Source organism: Danaus plexippus, chromosome Z (assembly GCF_018135715.1).
Source record: "Danaus plexippus chromosome Z, MEX_DaPlex, whole genome shotgun sequence".
NCBI lineage: Eukaryota > Metazoa > Arthropoda > Insecta > Lepidoptera > Nymphalidae > Danaus > Danaus plexippus.
Genome location: NC_083559.1, coordinates 3,527,553 through 3,544,230, shown reverse-complemented (window position 1 = coordinate 3,544,230; position 16,678 = coordinate 3,527,553). Strand labels below are relative to the sequence as shown.

General features: G+C 28.7%; 1 protein-coding gene across 2 annotated transcripts in view; it reads right to left on the bottom strand.

Moving 5' to 3' along the window:
• LOC116777204 (frequenin-2) overlaps positions 1-11,517 on the bottom strand; it is a 91,717-nt gene extending 80,200 nt beyond the window's left edge. For both annotated transcript variants that reach the window (XM_032670614.2, XM_032670615.2), the window contains exon 1: positions 11,181-11,517. The gene's annotated coding sequence lies outside the window, so the exon portion shown is untranslated. The remainder of the gene's footprint in view (positions 1-11,180) is intronic.
• Between the last annotated feature and the right edge of the window lie 5,161 nt (positions 11,518-16,678).

Genomic DNA, 16,678 nt, shown 5'->3' with positions numbered 1-16,678 from the left:
TATCGACTGTCTGGGATAATAAATGTATGTGTTGTCAATATATATTTATGTTCGGATATTTTTACTTAAAGATAACAAATAAGAATATATTTTTATTGAAGTTTGAATAGATATTGCCCACTGTCGCGTGTTGTATAGGCTTATTTTAAGACTACATATGGCGTATAACACAAAATTTCATACAACACAAAAATATATACATATGTATGTACAAAATAATACAAGTCAAATGCAATTGACACTGCTACCATTCTGATTGTAGAACAAGAAATTAAATACATTAAGAGTATAATATGATGTTTTAAATTTTTAAATATTTAATTTAATCAAAACTAATAATTTCGAATGTACTACATCTTACCTATTATTTTAAACGACTACCCCTTTTTTATTTTAACGAATACTCGCGAAAGTTTATATCATTATTTAAATATTTAAGTTGATCTTAGAACCAAATTAAATTATCATAATAACTAATCCATAGATTAGTGTGAATTTTCTAATAAATAAACGAAATTTGATAACAAGAATTTAGTGGAATCCGTTATCCAAAATTCGACGCCATTCTCACTTTACCAGCTGGTTAAAATGATTTACTTTAAAGTGACATATAAATCCTTTGATGTAACTTACTTTACTGCGATTATAATATTGAAATGAAATTTTCATTTCAAAAATTTAATGATTTACAATAGACTTTATACTTTAATAAGGACTTATATTGAATTTCGCTATTTCTGTCAAAGTTGCTACTTTTTTACAATTTGTATGACCCTAAATTTGTTTATGGCAAAAGATATTTGCTATAGTGTTTCGGTACTTATAAAGAGAAAAGTAAAAATCAGGTTTAATAATTCATTATCATTGATTGCAAAAAGTATAAATAATACAGATAAAATAAGTGGTATGGTTGCGATATTAAATGTTGCTTTTTTTTCCACCTGTAGGTCCTAGAAGCTGTAGGTGCTCCTAAGCATAACCTATTCCCTCAAGTTTCGAAATACCCAAATATAAAAATTATTATTGGAAGGAAACACAGAGTCCAGTAACCTTCTGGTACTCAACAGATTATGTATATTTTTTTAGCTTGAACGTTTTATTTATATTTCCACGCGGGGGGAAGTAAGGGCAGTACATTAAAAGCTATTTATTTATTTATATTCAAAGATATTTATCTGTTTTATTAATTAATTTATATATGTGGTAATTTTCATCTAAAATATGAAAAAGTCATCTCAATTACAATAAAAGTCATTTATAAATTTTCTTCTAAAAATTTAGGATCGACAAAAAAGTTGCCGATTCTTCTTCCGATATCAATCAAGTGTTTTCATAATAATGTTTTAAAACCCATAAAACCTTCTTCTGTTAAAGTGAAAGAGTGAATATCAGACATCACAAAAAGTTTTCCATAGAGTGTAGACTGTAGACTGTAGACTGTATACTATACTGTAAGATATTCGAACTTCTTTTTTATTTGACGGCACTTGTATAAAATGGCTACTACACTACTCTAGAGTATTTAATTTGATCAATAAAAAATCATAATCAATGAAAAAGTTATTACCTAATTAATGTCCCCATTCATAGAATCTCTTTTTTTAAGGGGGCTTTTTAAAAAATGCAAGACCCATGCGACTTCCAGAAAATAAAAGTGGACTTATGTTATTTTCTATAAATGTTTTTCATAGCAGCAACATTCTTTTATACATTATAGCTAAGCTTCTTTCCTAATATTAGATTACAATGTTGACATTATAACGATTCATTAAAGTGGAATGTAGAAATAATAGTAGAGTAGAAATATAATTTCTATAATTTTAGATAATTACCTTATCACGTTAAGCATAATGGTCGATAGAATCGATAGTCTCTTTTATACGCCTGTAATTAAATTCCTTATTTAGACCACGGATTTAAAGCGTTTGAAATTTTGCGATCAATATTTTGTGTTCCAGATGAGTTAAGCTGCGACGTGTTATTTTAGTGCTTATTTGGATTTTATGAAATTAGATTTTCTAGAATTAACTAACAGTTTTCGAAATAATATTTTTTTAATATAAGATTATTATTAGTTAAATTTTTAAAATATTTTTAACAATAAAACGGTTCTCTTTTTGTTAACCGTTTGGAGTTTTAACGGTATATTAAACGAATAAAAGTTTCCTGAAGCTAATTCGGTTGAATAATTTATCCGAGTGTTAATTAAGTTATTAAAATATTACGTACGTTTGTTGAATTAAATTCAGAGTTTATCTTACCGATCTTAAAGTATGAGATGAAATGTCAATAGCAGTAGTTCGATCAGTTTAGCGACTTTATATGATTATTTGATTGGCTTTTAAGTGTTATATGTATTTTAATACAAACAATATAAATAAAATATGGATATATTTTTTAAATGAGAAAGCAATATATAGATATATTCATATTAAATACTTTATTTAGCTCCATAGCTGAATGAAGGGAGACCAACTTGTTACAATTATATATGTATATACCAAGGGCAATTTGATATGATAGGGTGTGATAGAGGCGGCGCGGCGCGCAATGGATCCTTTCCCTTGAACTGATGATATAGGATTCATTGATTTCAGCATAATACGCTTCCTACCTTAAAAAACCAACATAATGAAAACGTGAAGCAAATACATTATTTTAATAGCTGCCCAAAAAAAATAATATTCAAGTTATGTTTACTTTGAGAAGTGAATAACGTTTAAAGCATAATGTAATTCTTAAATTCAAAATTCATCTCTTTAACCATCTAAAAGGCAGCATTATTATAAATAACGAAGAAACATTAACATTCATACAAAACGTTTAGAATAAATTAAAATAATTTAGATAATCTTAGATTATATCAAATGTAGTCCTTCCCATGGCGAGCTCCTTTCTAATTAATGTGGAGGCAAGAACAATAGCTATAATATCTAGATAAATCACTAAGCCATAATCAACTCCCTGACCCTCGGAAGTTCAGTTACCGTTTGTGTAATGAGGGTTGGAGTGAGAGGGAAGGCTTTCCTAGGCGATATTCGATCAAATGTTGCCTTCACTATTGTAATAATTTTTTTATTATGTTAATTTACTAACAAATTTTAGATGTGAATTGTTTCAGTCCACGCTCATTATATGACATCGCTGCTAGACAACCTCAAGTCACAAATTTTTAACGAAGTTAAAAGTTAAAGCACATTTCACTGTAGCAGTTTTCTATTTTCTATGCAGTTATTTTAAACTCTGAAATAATTTTCTCAGTAACCGATGTCCTTTGATGATGTTGAAATAGATTTATTTCTTAAATACTGGTATAAAAATATCACAATACATCAAAAGAAAATATTCTCCTTTCAATACTATAATACTATAAACCTTGCTTTGTTGAACAGAACCATGTCTTTTTAGACGCAACTTTATTTCATTTTATTTGACCTACAGAGATCTAGAATGAAACAACTTTGTCTACGAAGTATTTAATAAATTAGATTTGCTGGACGTATGGAGGGTGCAATAAGAGTTAGTGAAAAAGAGATAGGGATAAAGACTTCTAATAGGATTACAATAAGAAGATATTTTTTTTAAACCTTTATTTAAAATACACTCAAATTGGTCACGATATCAATATAAATAGTAATTAATTTTATTTGTATCATGTTCCTTGATAATATCCAGCAAGTCTGGCTGTTATTAGCCAGATCTAATCCCGGCAGGAGGACTTGGTAATAATGAGGGAATTTCTATGCCAATCCGTTTGTTTTCGAACGTCCCCTAAGAACACCCCACTACAGTACACTCTGTTATTTCACCCATTTTGAATAAACCCGATACAAATACATGCTTTCAAGACATTTAGTGAATATTTTTTGTTCACGAGGCAGTTTTAGGTATAATACAATTCTAAAAGTAAAAACATCAATAGCTTTTATCGTATTGACACGCGCTATCAAAATTGAAACGTCAGCGTTTACTTTTCCAATTTTCGTTTTGCGATAGTCAAAAAAAAGTGTAATGGCAATCACTGCTACTTAAACACTTTACGTATCCGCTTAATTGATGAAACTGAGCAACACTGTATTTACGCGTCAAATATTTGCTTATCTAACGAATTGGAGGTGTGAGGAGATAAAATATTAAAGTTTTGTCAATGATTTCAATTTAAACAAACTCTTCGCGATTTGAATGTGTAAGGAAGATCGTGGATATTTAATTATTATAAGATTCATGTTTGCAAATGGACATTCACATTCCTCTTAGTCAAAGTATCAACTGAAATTTACAGACTGCAAACAAAAAGCTACATGGTCTATGTTCTGTGTGTGTTAATATAGCCTTTAAGTCACAAAACTTTCTAATTATACTTCAAAACTTACACGTTACAACGCTTTGCCATCACTCCTGCATAACAATGGAAGCCTCTCTAATCCCAGAAGTAAGCTTTCAACTATGTGTTTTAACCGACTTATACCTTTTCTTGCACACTATATAATTATTAAATTTCATATAATTTTATTTTTATTTATTTATGCACATTAAGTATTACAATAAAAAATCAAAAACAGTACGTTGTATGATACATAGTTCGTCCTGTATATATTAATTTATTATTGCACATTTCAGTATAAAGATGTAAAACAAGTTTTTGTACTACAAGCAAACTTTATGCCAAGATGTTTGAATATATTTTTAATGTATATAAAATGTAATTTAATTGTCATTATTCTTTTTTTATGATAACGTAACGAATGAGGTTGGTTATCTAGCAACGGCTGGATGTGATGTAATCTTTGGGTTTATTTTTTTTCAGGCGTTACATAATAGAATATTCTATTCTTCTTGTGGATGATATACATTTTTTTATAAATCGAAATTTAATTAACCGTCTATAGGTACAATTTGACAGTATAGGAACAGTCAGTTATATTTTTATGTGCATTTTATAACTGGTGCATTGAATACAAAGTTATATTAACGGTTAAGATTGAGAAAATATTTCTTATTTTATTGAAATCATTGAATGAAGTAAATAAAAAAAAATGCTTATTTTGCTTCAAATATAACTTCAATAAAGTCGATGAATAAAATAAATACGACCTTTGATATAGCAATAAAAGCTTGGTCGATCGAGTCGTGAAAATATATATAAAAAATATTTCTTCTCCACATCACTCAACGTATTCACTTTTCCACTTTTCCTCCGACCTTGTTTTTCTTGCATCTTCTATAATAGGTTTAAAAGGTCAGTCAATATACGTTTATTAATAGAAATCGCTGAGTTCTTTAATACTATTGCTATAAATTCTATTCGCCGTTTCAATTTTTAAAAGGCTTTAATAACTACGACTTCACGATAATATCAATAAATAGTTGTCTGCTTGGTCATGACTTAAAACAGCTATCTTTATGTAATTTTAAAGTAACATTCAGATTTGGCTGTAATCTTGAAACTTTTGTACATATGATAAGAGATGATGCCTTATTTCTTAATTTATGAACTCTTTTAATAGCGTATTATTAATTTTTTTTTTAATAAATCTTCATACAGAATTTTGAGATTTTCTTTCCATATGTATAAAAAACAAATGATAATCTAAAGTTTAATTTAATTTTAATAGATATATGAATTGAACCTGTGATTTCATTTGCAAATGAATTGGATATCGATAATGGACTTTTCATATGCATGCAAGACAATGTGGCGCAGTATCCCACTAATCTAAATATCAAACGACCAACCGATTGCTTGATTTTCTATATACTGTTACGTATATCCACGCTGCACCTACATTTTAACAGAACTGTGTGTGTGTGTGTGAATATATATATATATATATATATATATATATATATAATATAAATAGATTAACTACATACAAATAACGATTGCTTATTTATATTTGCAATCTGTTCAAGAGCTTATACTTTTATAATTCTTTTAATTTTATTTGCTTATTAATTACATCGTCAAAAAGATATATTCATATAATTTTTAATATATGTACAGTTACTTAAGACCTATCGATAACTTAGTTACAGAATCATGACATTATTTTATGTTTAAAAAAATATATGAGGCTTTTCTTTTATTACCGCATTCAAACAAAATGGTAATCAACCTGAACATTGTATTACAATTCAAAGTCATGTTTATAATGGACATTGTCAAATTACGTATGCGTATGTGAGCACGTAACTAACTTGGCTCCAGAGGACTACTTCCACCATATAATTTCATTAGGCTCAAAGTTTCTAAACATTTCGTTCATACTTACAGTATAATAAAAATTACCTCTTAATTAACTCTATTCAATGTATTTAAATTCTCTAACATGTAATATTGATGGACTCCGAGAAGTTAACTTTATATATAAGTTTATTTAAATATAAGTTATTCGATATAATAATGCTGTATACGAGCAACGTCTATTTTATTCCATAAAATCCAGTCACAATTTTTTTTATTATCGTGCAAATGTAAAATAATTTGAATATACGATATTAACAAGATAAACACAATAACTATATATTTATTAAAAATATAACTCGCTCTCTGATTTATAGTACATAATTTATATACAACCGATTTCAAATACGCTAAGTTGTTAATCGCTTAAATCCTCTTATTATAACGAGTCTTTTCATTAACCGTACTTTTTAATCCGAGATTATTAACTTCACGGCTCCGCTTATAACGGAAGATTAAGTCAATTTTCGCCTAATTCTTTGTTGCAATGTCTAGAATTTTCGCTTACAATTTCCTAAGCCCGATTCCTTGAAAAGTTTAATAGACGAGATCGAATGACATACATTGCGTTTTTGGAGAATAATATTACGAAAGTTTAAAGTGTTATTAATTTTTCCTTTTAGTTGTTTTAAAACACAATGTTGGCTTATGCTAAATATTTTTTTTTTAGTTACCCCAACGTTACAAACTCAACCTTTTTCACCCTCGTTTGCAGGTTTAAGGAGATTTTGAAAGTGTAAAATATCATATATTAATCTTTCATACATTGTTTCTAAGAAAGGATTTTTCAACACACGTTGATTGTAAGCTCGGAATGGCCTAACAAAAAATAGTATCCAATCATGATATTCCTTTTGAAATACATCGGTTTTTTTTTTCAAGATTATCATTATCTATGAAGTTAATACATAAATAATGCAGTAAACTACTACAGAAATGTGATCTCATGGTGGAAATTCTCAAGTATTAGGGAAATAAACTAGCCTGCAAGTTCTAACTAGGTTCTAACAGTGCTGCCAGTTTTCCAATTCAGCCACTTTGTCCCCATTTCTCAATCCCCTCTCTCACCTGTAGGAGGTTAGAAATTAAATTTAAAAAACATTTTTTCCTAAAAATTCGTACATTACGCATGTACTTTTGGTTTCCAGTGACTCTTTTGAGTTCTCTGTACAAAGCATTTAAAGCAACTGCAAGAAATCATGTTGTTATCGAACATTTTTTATTTTGTATACATATATCTAAACAAATATGATGAAATAACATATAGTCGGACAAATTTAGCATAAAAATTATCTTATAACCAATAAGTTTATGTTTTAAGCAAGCTTTAGACTCTCCGGCGCTTGGTGTTTCAACGTGAGAGTCCTAAAATCAATACGTAAGAGTTATTTTGTTATGGCGGGCGTTGATGAATTAATAATATCACACTCTGAATATATGTAACCGGACCCGTCCTAAATGGCAAGTCATTCGGGAATACATAATGTGGTTTATAGGCCTCATATAACACAAAACGTGACAAGTTGGTTGAGATCAAAGTTCTCAGGAATAGCTCTTCATCAACACGAAATGTATGGTAATTGTTACAGCTGATGGTAAACAAAAAAACCAGTCCATTTTGTCTAACGAATGAACGAAACGTTGAAGTAATAACATACATTAAGATGACTTATTTTGAAATTGATTAAGTTTAAAGAGACTAAAAATTTATATACGTACTAATATATACTTCCTTAAAATAATATTTGCGACTTATTTTAGTTTTTCTATTCTAGGTAAACATATTATATCCATTTAGTGAGAAGCTGAGAGAGTAATCACAAAATAAATTAATAAAACCACTCAATTCATATAACAATAAAGGCCAAAATGATTCTTTACAATAAATCAGTCATGACTCACTGAACAGGGCCGCCGTAAAATTATTGCTCGTAGGAAAACATCGAAATATTAAATAAATTATAAACATTGCTATTTTCATTATAAAATTTTCTTTTTTTAATGACGTCACTGTAATAACTGTAAGGAATATATGTAAAGCACTAATTTCAAATCAATCAAGTTTAATTGCCAGAAACACTTTGTAAATTAATATTAAAACGGATATGATCTTATGGATGTATTTTGTTATCATTATCATATCATTGTGGTTAACGTTCAATAAGAAACTTACTTCCGTTAAAAGAGCTACAGTTTTCAATAGCGCCACATCACTCTCTTACCTAATATTTTTCTCTTCATATTATTAATTTCAGGAATATATGATAATTAGCATAAAAATGTAAAAAAAAAATAATAATAACAAAGTTTCTTTCACCATCACCAAAGTCAAAATTTTTTATTATTATTTGTATAAATTATAACTAACTCATTAGTTTGATAAGAAAATTATTTTCGTTGTTTCAAAATATTTTTTTATTTTATGGTTAAAATTTTGACCAAAATATTAAATAAAAAAATCGTGGAATAAATTATTGGTTCACGACAGACAAAAGAATTGAAAAACAAATGACTGATTCAGGAACCAAAAAGTTAGAATAAATAAGTGAGTGTTGACGAAGTATTATAGAAAAAAAAAAAATCTAAAAATCTCAATGTTTACTGAATTCCAAATTAGGATGGCTCTGTAGTAACACAATTTGGAACATTGAAGGCAAGATCTCGGCTGCAAAAAAACAAAGGTAAAACAATGCAGGTATTAAAACAAAATAATTTATAAATAATTTCAACTTCTGAATATATCCCACAAAGGAGTATATAAATTAAGAGCAGAATGCAAGCCAAGGTGTAGGTCAATCAAAACATTGCCGTAGAACAAATTCCACCGTATATGGTCATATGTCCATTTCGTTAATTGGGAACCTTACTAAAATTTTACTTTCACAAGAGTCAATCTTGTGAAACAAAAATAAACTTATATATTAAAACAAAATCGAAAAGAGAACAAATAAATTGAGATTAGAATTTTTTTAATCAATATTATTGTTGTCAAAATCTTTTGTTTCGAATCTGTATCGAACTCTTAACATTAATTATCTTAAAATTATAGCAATCACTAACCGATCCCCGTAATTATTAGACAATAATAACAGCACTAGTAAAACTCAATAGCTCATGTTCTGAGATTTCCGTAAATTACTCAAAAGCTTTAATATAAATGCGCAACAATATAACATATTTAAAAACAGAACGAAAACTTCGCTCTTTTTAACAGTTGACGTAAAAAAACAAAGGAAGCGAAGTAATCTGTATTTGTGATATCAGCTGAGTTTATTTTCATACAGAGTCATACTATAAATTCATATCTTTCAGAGGTTCGAATAATCGATGGTCCATCCCTTTTCAAAGTATGGGTATTTTAAAATACTGCACACATTTTAGAATTCTTCACCTTCCCATTGAATCATCCTATAGAGCTTTCAGTCAAAATGTTTATTTAATCTGAAATGCAGGTTTTAGCGAAAAGGAATGGCTGTTAATGAAATACTTTTCCGTCAAAAATATTTCCTCTCAAACAGCATCTATGGGAAACGAGAATTTAAATAATACAAAAGCTACCCTGTTTTAAGCTAATTCTAATACTATATGCAAATTAGTAACATAATAAATATATTTACACACCAAATAACTCTTTTCTTGATTATATATTCACGATCTTGAAATATTTACACAGTTTATACAACAGTAACAACATCAGATTTAAAGATGCCACCAATAATAAATTTTCATATATAATTTTAGTTACGACCGTCAGCTTCACTTTGTTTTCTAATATTTCTTCAATAAATCTATTGTATTCTTCTATTCTATGAAAAATAATGGTACAGCTCTTTTATAGCCAACTCATTAAATGTATAAACTATTATTATTACCTTTTTATAATTATATTAACTTCCATCGATAATAAACCATCAAATGGATTTAAGATTCCACGGAACTATAGATATTATTTGAAGTAACAAGTTCACGGATAGCATTAGACACTAATATTATGTGTTCAATTTGAACATAAAACGCGATATTCGATACTAGCTCCGAAGTCGTATTAAAATGATAGCCACTTTAAAGAGCTCTACGGTTACGCCTACAGGCTACGGTGTTCGTAACACTGAGGTACACCAATCCAAAATCAGATAATCAATAGTAAACGAATTTAACAGAATATTTATTTAAAAATATTTTCAATAGATGACACCTTTTATTAAACAATATATCACCTATAATATCATATATATAACTCTTGTATGTTTTTATAACTACGTTTTCACATTTTTTAACAATTGTATATATATATTTTTTGTTTTTGTTAAACCCTTAATGGAATGTAGAAAACAAAATGTAAAAAATTTATGCAGACGTGAGGCATTCTTAAATATGTTTTTCTTTAGATTCTAATTGGTATTAATATCCAGGCTGGTTGTAGCAAACAGATTATCCATTAAGGAATTTATATACAAATAAGTTATATGATTGAAGTAAATGCGGATATACTAAAGATTTATTTTGACTTCTTTATAAAATGCCGACGGAAGCCGGGAATACCGCTACAAAAGATTTTCGGGACTTTAATTTTAAATTTCCATTTAACCCTTCTCTTTGTTAAAGATACTGTTGATAATCATCATTTTTGTACTGTAAAATTTTGCAATTAGAAAGCTAAATTACTGTGATAATGGAAGCCGTCCGAAATTACATACATTTGAAATAAACAGTCACGCAAGCATCTGAAATATATGTGATAAAACCGTTGTATACTCAAAATAGATGCAGAAATAAAATCTTCTCAGAACAAACCATAACATTATAGTACGATCGCATAGCATTTTCTGGTAAATTTAATATTTATGTAAGACCAAAAAAAATATGCAAAAACCTAAATAAAATGTTATATAACATATGAAGACGCATGAGATAGAATAATAATAATTTTACTTACCGTCTTGGGGTTGTGGTGGGAGCAATCGAATGTTTTTCTAACAAAGCTAAGTGTTGCTTTAGAGGGAGCGGAGTCGCGCGTCAAGCAAGCGTTCTGTCGCGGCACTTGCGTCGTTTGTGCTCTATGGTTATAGTACGATGCGGTCGGGACAGGTCCGCTCGCGAGGGCGGCTCGACTAGGAATCGCGTCACCCAGTCCCTCTACCAGGGTTACGTAACGGAGTAGCGCAGCGCTCCGGGCCCCACTCCCCGCCTTTGGGGAAAAGATGAATGAGTAAAGTTCCCTAACGGACATTTGACCATAGATCGGATTTTCGGGCCCCCAGTTATATAAAACATTTTGTAATGTTCGATTCCCGAGCCTATGTGTGAGGCGTGCCTTGTCGCCGGCGCCGATAACCCCACAACATGTTTATAAAACAACATACTTATCATTCGTTACTGATTATTATATGTCTCAAATGCGCTCATGTTTACTATGATAACATCATTTATAGCAAATTTCTATTGCCGTTGTTTACGAGTAGCTGCGCGACCTTGGATATCATTAGTTAAAAGTTCGTAGCTTTTAAAGTTATTTATTATTTGACAAATATGACAGTTTTATTTTGTCCAATATTTGAGATAAATCATTAAGTTTTTTTTATTTTATTTATCGTAATAAAAACATAGTCGTCTGTTAAATAGAATAAAAAGTAAAGTCTTTTAATAAAGTTATTTTTTTAGAAGTGGTCCAATTAATACATTCTGTCTGTAACGATATTACTATTATAACTTAAATATAATACTGTACCTTTCCACCTTTCCCTTACTTGAACCCCAAAAACAATGTCACTGCTGAATATAACAAAATATATTGATTTCCCACCAGCATCGAACAATGCTTGAGTTCCTATTGTTTTGTAAAATTGACTACCATACTGCATACTACCAAACTTATTATTTCGTTTTTAATAATTTTCGCTTTGTTACGTAAGAAACTCCCATTGTGACGGATTGGATAGGGCAAAAACTGTAATTATTGAACGATGAATAAACCTATAAAGAATGAATTTCGTCTCCAACTTTCGGAGTAAAATACGAAACAAGAAAATCTTTCAAATTTCAGATTAAATAAACCCTACAGCATAGCCTGTGACGGTCAGACAATTAAAAGTAATATAGCCGAGCGATCCCAACACTCAAAAGTGAATCGCTACTAGCGGCTCTTTTTATTTAACGATTTTTTGGATTTATCGAGAATAATTAATGGATTTACTTTTTACCTTAAATATAGTTATTATAACAACGTTGAAGAAGATCACACACAAAACCTTGAAACAAAATCCATTATACCTACATTTTTTATCGAATCCGTATTTATGAAGAGAATAAACATACGTTAAATTGGTATCTATGCTTTAATAATAAAATTAAATGTATAAGAATATTTTAGATAGGTTATTAAAGTTTTAATATAGATGATAGTTTCAAAGTGCCGAATCTCATAAGGAATGCCTTTGACTGTACTATATACATAGTCTTCAGGACGTAGCTAGCGGATTCTGCTTCCGTGCGAATTGTAAGACAATTTAAAAGGTATGGCCGTAAGTGACACAATGGAGCAAAACGTGGGAATGAGATACTTTTATATCGTAATAATATTAAAAAATCCAATTAACTTCGAGTTATTATTAATAAATAATTTGAACTAACCCAAAACTAAACCTCTTTGAATTATTAACTATGTTTTAATTAAGATAACAAGGTGATATGTAATTGATGAAAAATATTTTTATTCTGTGCAATTCATTTCCCATCGATCTACATAGATATGTACATTTCATTTTCGCTCTGCATTGAAGTACAAAACTAACGCAATCTCGTTATAATGTGTTTACAATATTTTGAATGGCTGGGGCGTATTTGATTAGATCCTAAAGCACTAACGAAGTTTATTTCATAATTATTACCAACTGAAATTTGTTTGTTGAAGATTAAGCTATAAATATTACAATTTGTATTGAAAATGAAAAAAATTAGATTATTCTTTAGATTAATTTTGAGTGATAAATTAGTAGTAGAGTTATATCAGCATGAATAATCAAAACTAACTATAAATTGTTTGAATTCGTTTGTGTTAGTAACAGATTTTTCTCAGTCCTATCTTATATAATTAAGAAGGATCAATAGATATCTATTTTAAAATACAATATTGACATGTTATACACCTTTGTTACCTTTAAGTGTAAATAATATTGTTATAACTACATGCTTATGTTTTCTGTTATAAAAACCAATTTTTAATGCTTTTATACATATTTTTATCGATTACCGAAGAGATATTGCTAACTTACATTTAAGTAAGAATAATCTGTAGGTATTACTTTTGATCTAATACTTTTACAAACTGCACTTTTGTCTCCATTATCTCTGATAGAAAAACATTGTTCTAATTTAGCCTACATTTGTATACAGTACACACTTTAAATATTTTATTGTCTATCATGGATAAGTTAAAGGTTTTCATGATATTGGATTCAGCCCAAGCATAATATCCAACAAATTTTTAGAAAATGTTGATTCAAATGATTTTATAAGAAAAAAAAAAAATTTTACATGTACTATAAAATCAGTTGTAATAATTGAATTCAAGCAAATAAAATTTTCCATTCGTGCAATTATATTTTCAACATTAATGTTTACGGTTAAATAAAAATAGATAAAGGATAAAGGAAAGATAGAAAAAAAGAATGAAAAAAAGGAAAGATAGAAAAAAAAAGAAAAATTGAAAAATAAAGGAAAGAAAAAAAATAGATAAAGGATAAAGGAAAGATAAAAATATATACCGACTCGAGTCATATAGCTTAGTTGGTAAAGCACATAGTACTCAATATTCCAGAGGTTGAAAATTCTAATCCTCCTTCAATTAATTTTTCATTCTCTATTTTCTATTTTTTAATTTTTATTTAAATAATTTTCCATAATTATTTTCTTCTATAATTATTAAAATACGTTAAACCTGAGTTTAATGAGCACCTTTTAATATAAGTCTGTTTTGATCGCATGTATGTTAAGTAGTTATTATGTACGTAAAGCTTTAAATTACGAACCATTTACCAAACCGGAGCCGTAGCCGAAACTTAATTACAGAAATTAATTAAATATAATATTTATATTTTCATTAAACTTATCTTTTTGAACGAGATTTGTTATTATTTATTAGTGTAAAGTGCAAACCAAAATTACTGATACCATTGGTGTGGCTTATAACTAATTCAATGTCATATATAATTCTCAATGTCTACGATTATAAATGAGGCTCAGATTTTATCAACACTCACAACACTAAGGTACAAGAACTTCAGTATTTAGACGTCGGATAGAGCTCAGGGGAAAATTTTAATCGGTGTAAGTTCTAAGCTCACGCTAAATATTTTGATTTAAATGAAACTAGTATTTTTCGGATAAACTACGCGTGATTCGTTTTTGTAAAAAACTACATACTCCCGACGTTTCGGTTACTTTTCAGCAACCGTGATCACGGGCAGACGAGATGGTTTCATTTAAATGAATAAAACTCGCGAAAATAATAGAAATGATATTTGAAAAAATATATAATTTGGTTTTACTCTGTTATATAATAATGTAAGTTATTTAAAACGAGGATATCTAAAACTGTCTTGATATCTACAGTACATTAAATTATCTGTTTTCGATAGCAATTTTGAAACGAAAAGGTTAACGTCGAACTACGTCTAGTTTCGTAGGATACAAACATTACATTTGACAATTTTATTTTACATCTTGTTAGAATTATTCTATTTCCCATATAATATTACAAGAATATATATTATATTGGTTTTATATAGATATTGGTTTGTATAAAAATTTTGTGTATTTTTATTCCTGAATGCGTTGTGGTACTCACGTATTTCCTTAATTTAGGTAGAAATAAAAACTTGCTGCAACTACATAACGAGACTGTTTTGTTAACTACTCTCGGGATAATTAAAGTTCCTTTTGATGTATTTTTTTTTCGTTTTTGTTGTATGTGAAAAATTTGTGCACGTAATATCGTAAGTAAAAAACACGAAGACAATAAAAATAAATTTTATTCTGTACTTAATTTAACATTTAGTAACAGCTGACTAAAAGATAGTTGCTTTTCCGTAACGAAACGGTATATTTAGTAAATTGAAAAACGCTTTTATGTTCCTTTGTAGTACATGTTGGATCCCGTTAAAGTTTATTGGCTAGATAGTTTATTCAGACAACATCAGAAAACTACGGCTTTGAAATAATTCAAATGCTGATTGTTTTAGTTGCAATCAAAGAATACTCAAATGTACAGAACAGAAATTACCGAAACCTACAATTCCAAACAACTTTATTCACAAAGCTTGAACTGAAGTCTTGATATTAAAAGATCATATTAAATTTCAAAGGACTATAATATTTATATGTTATAATTTAGTTCAGAATAATTTCATTTAATAATATTTAGATTGCAATAAATTTTATTAATTAATAATATGAGAGGCCATAAATAACAACGAAATATATTCAATTTTAATTTGAATACTCCTCCATATTTCTATTAATGTATAAATATTATTAAAATTTTATATAAATAATCATTTAAAGTTTCTTCTTATTATTTTTGGTTAGTGCCGTTTCCTTGCAGATTTCGCCAATGTCATGTCATTTAAAGTTTAAATGTTTAAAATGTCAACCGACAGTACATGGGTTTCGTTTAACAAGAAATATTACCACAGAGCCTGATGACAGTCAAGACTAAAGACGTCAGTTATGCTGACGTCAATCTTTTTAAAAACCATGGCTTGGACCCTACTCCGACACATATAATTAATAGGTGCCATCTAAATATTTGACAATAAAATTAAATGTACAGATATCACACTCACTCACTCATTCGCGTACAGACTCGTAATAATTCTTGTCCAAAAATAAGTAAATCGCAACCGCATTGAATTTTGAAGTAGGCGATGTAGCGGACTCTTTTATTTTAAATATATTTGATTGTATGAAATAGGCTAGAGGCTTAAGAAATGCAACTTGAAATTTACAATATGTATATTAATACAAGAAGTGTCAACTGTGTATGGTACGATGTCATACAGTTTGTAAAACCTTCACAGTAGTTTATTCCGTTTGAAAGGGTTGAGCGCGCATGGAATATTGTTCACATTTAACTTCGGTACGTCGATGAGAAATAATGGAAATAGATGTTGCGTCAATCAAAAACCCGCAGGGTATTATTGAGGTCACACCTACAGTTTGTCAAATGTTTAGCGGCAAAAATAAGAACAATAGACAAAAATATTTCATCGATAATTGAACCGAATTCAGTGATTTTGTGATATTTATGAGATTTTTTTTTTGTCTTAGTTTTAGTTTTGATTGGAAAATTATTAGTGAATTGAAAGTTCAGAGAGGAAGTAATTTTATTAAATAGTGGGTGGTTTTAAAATGGTTACTTGTGTATCTTTAAGGACA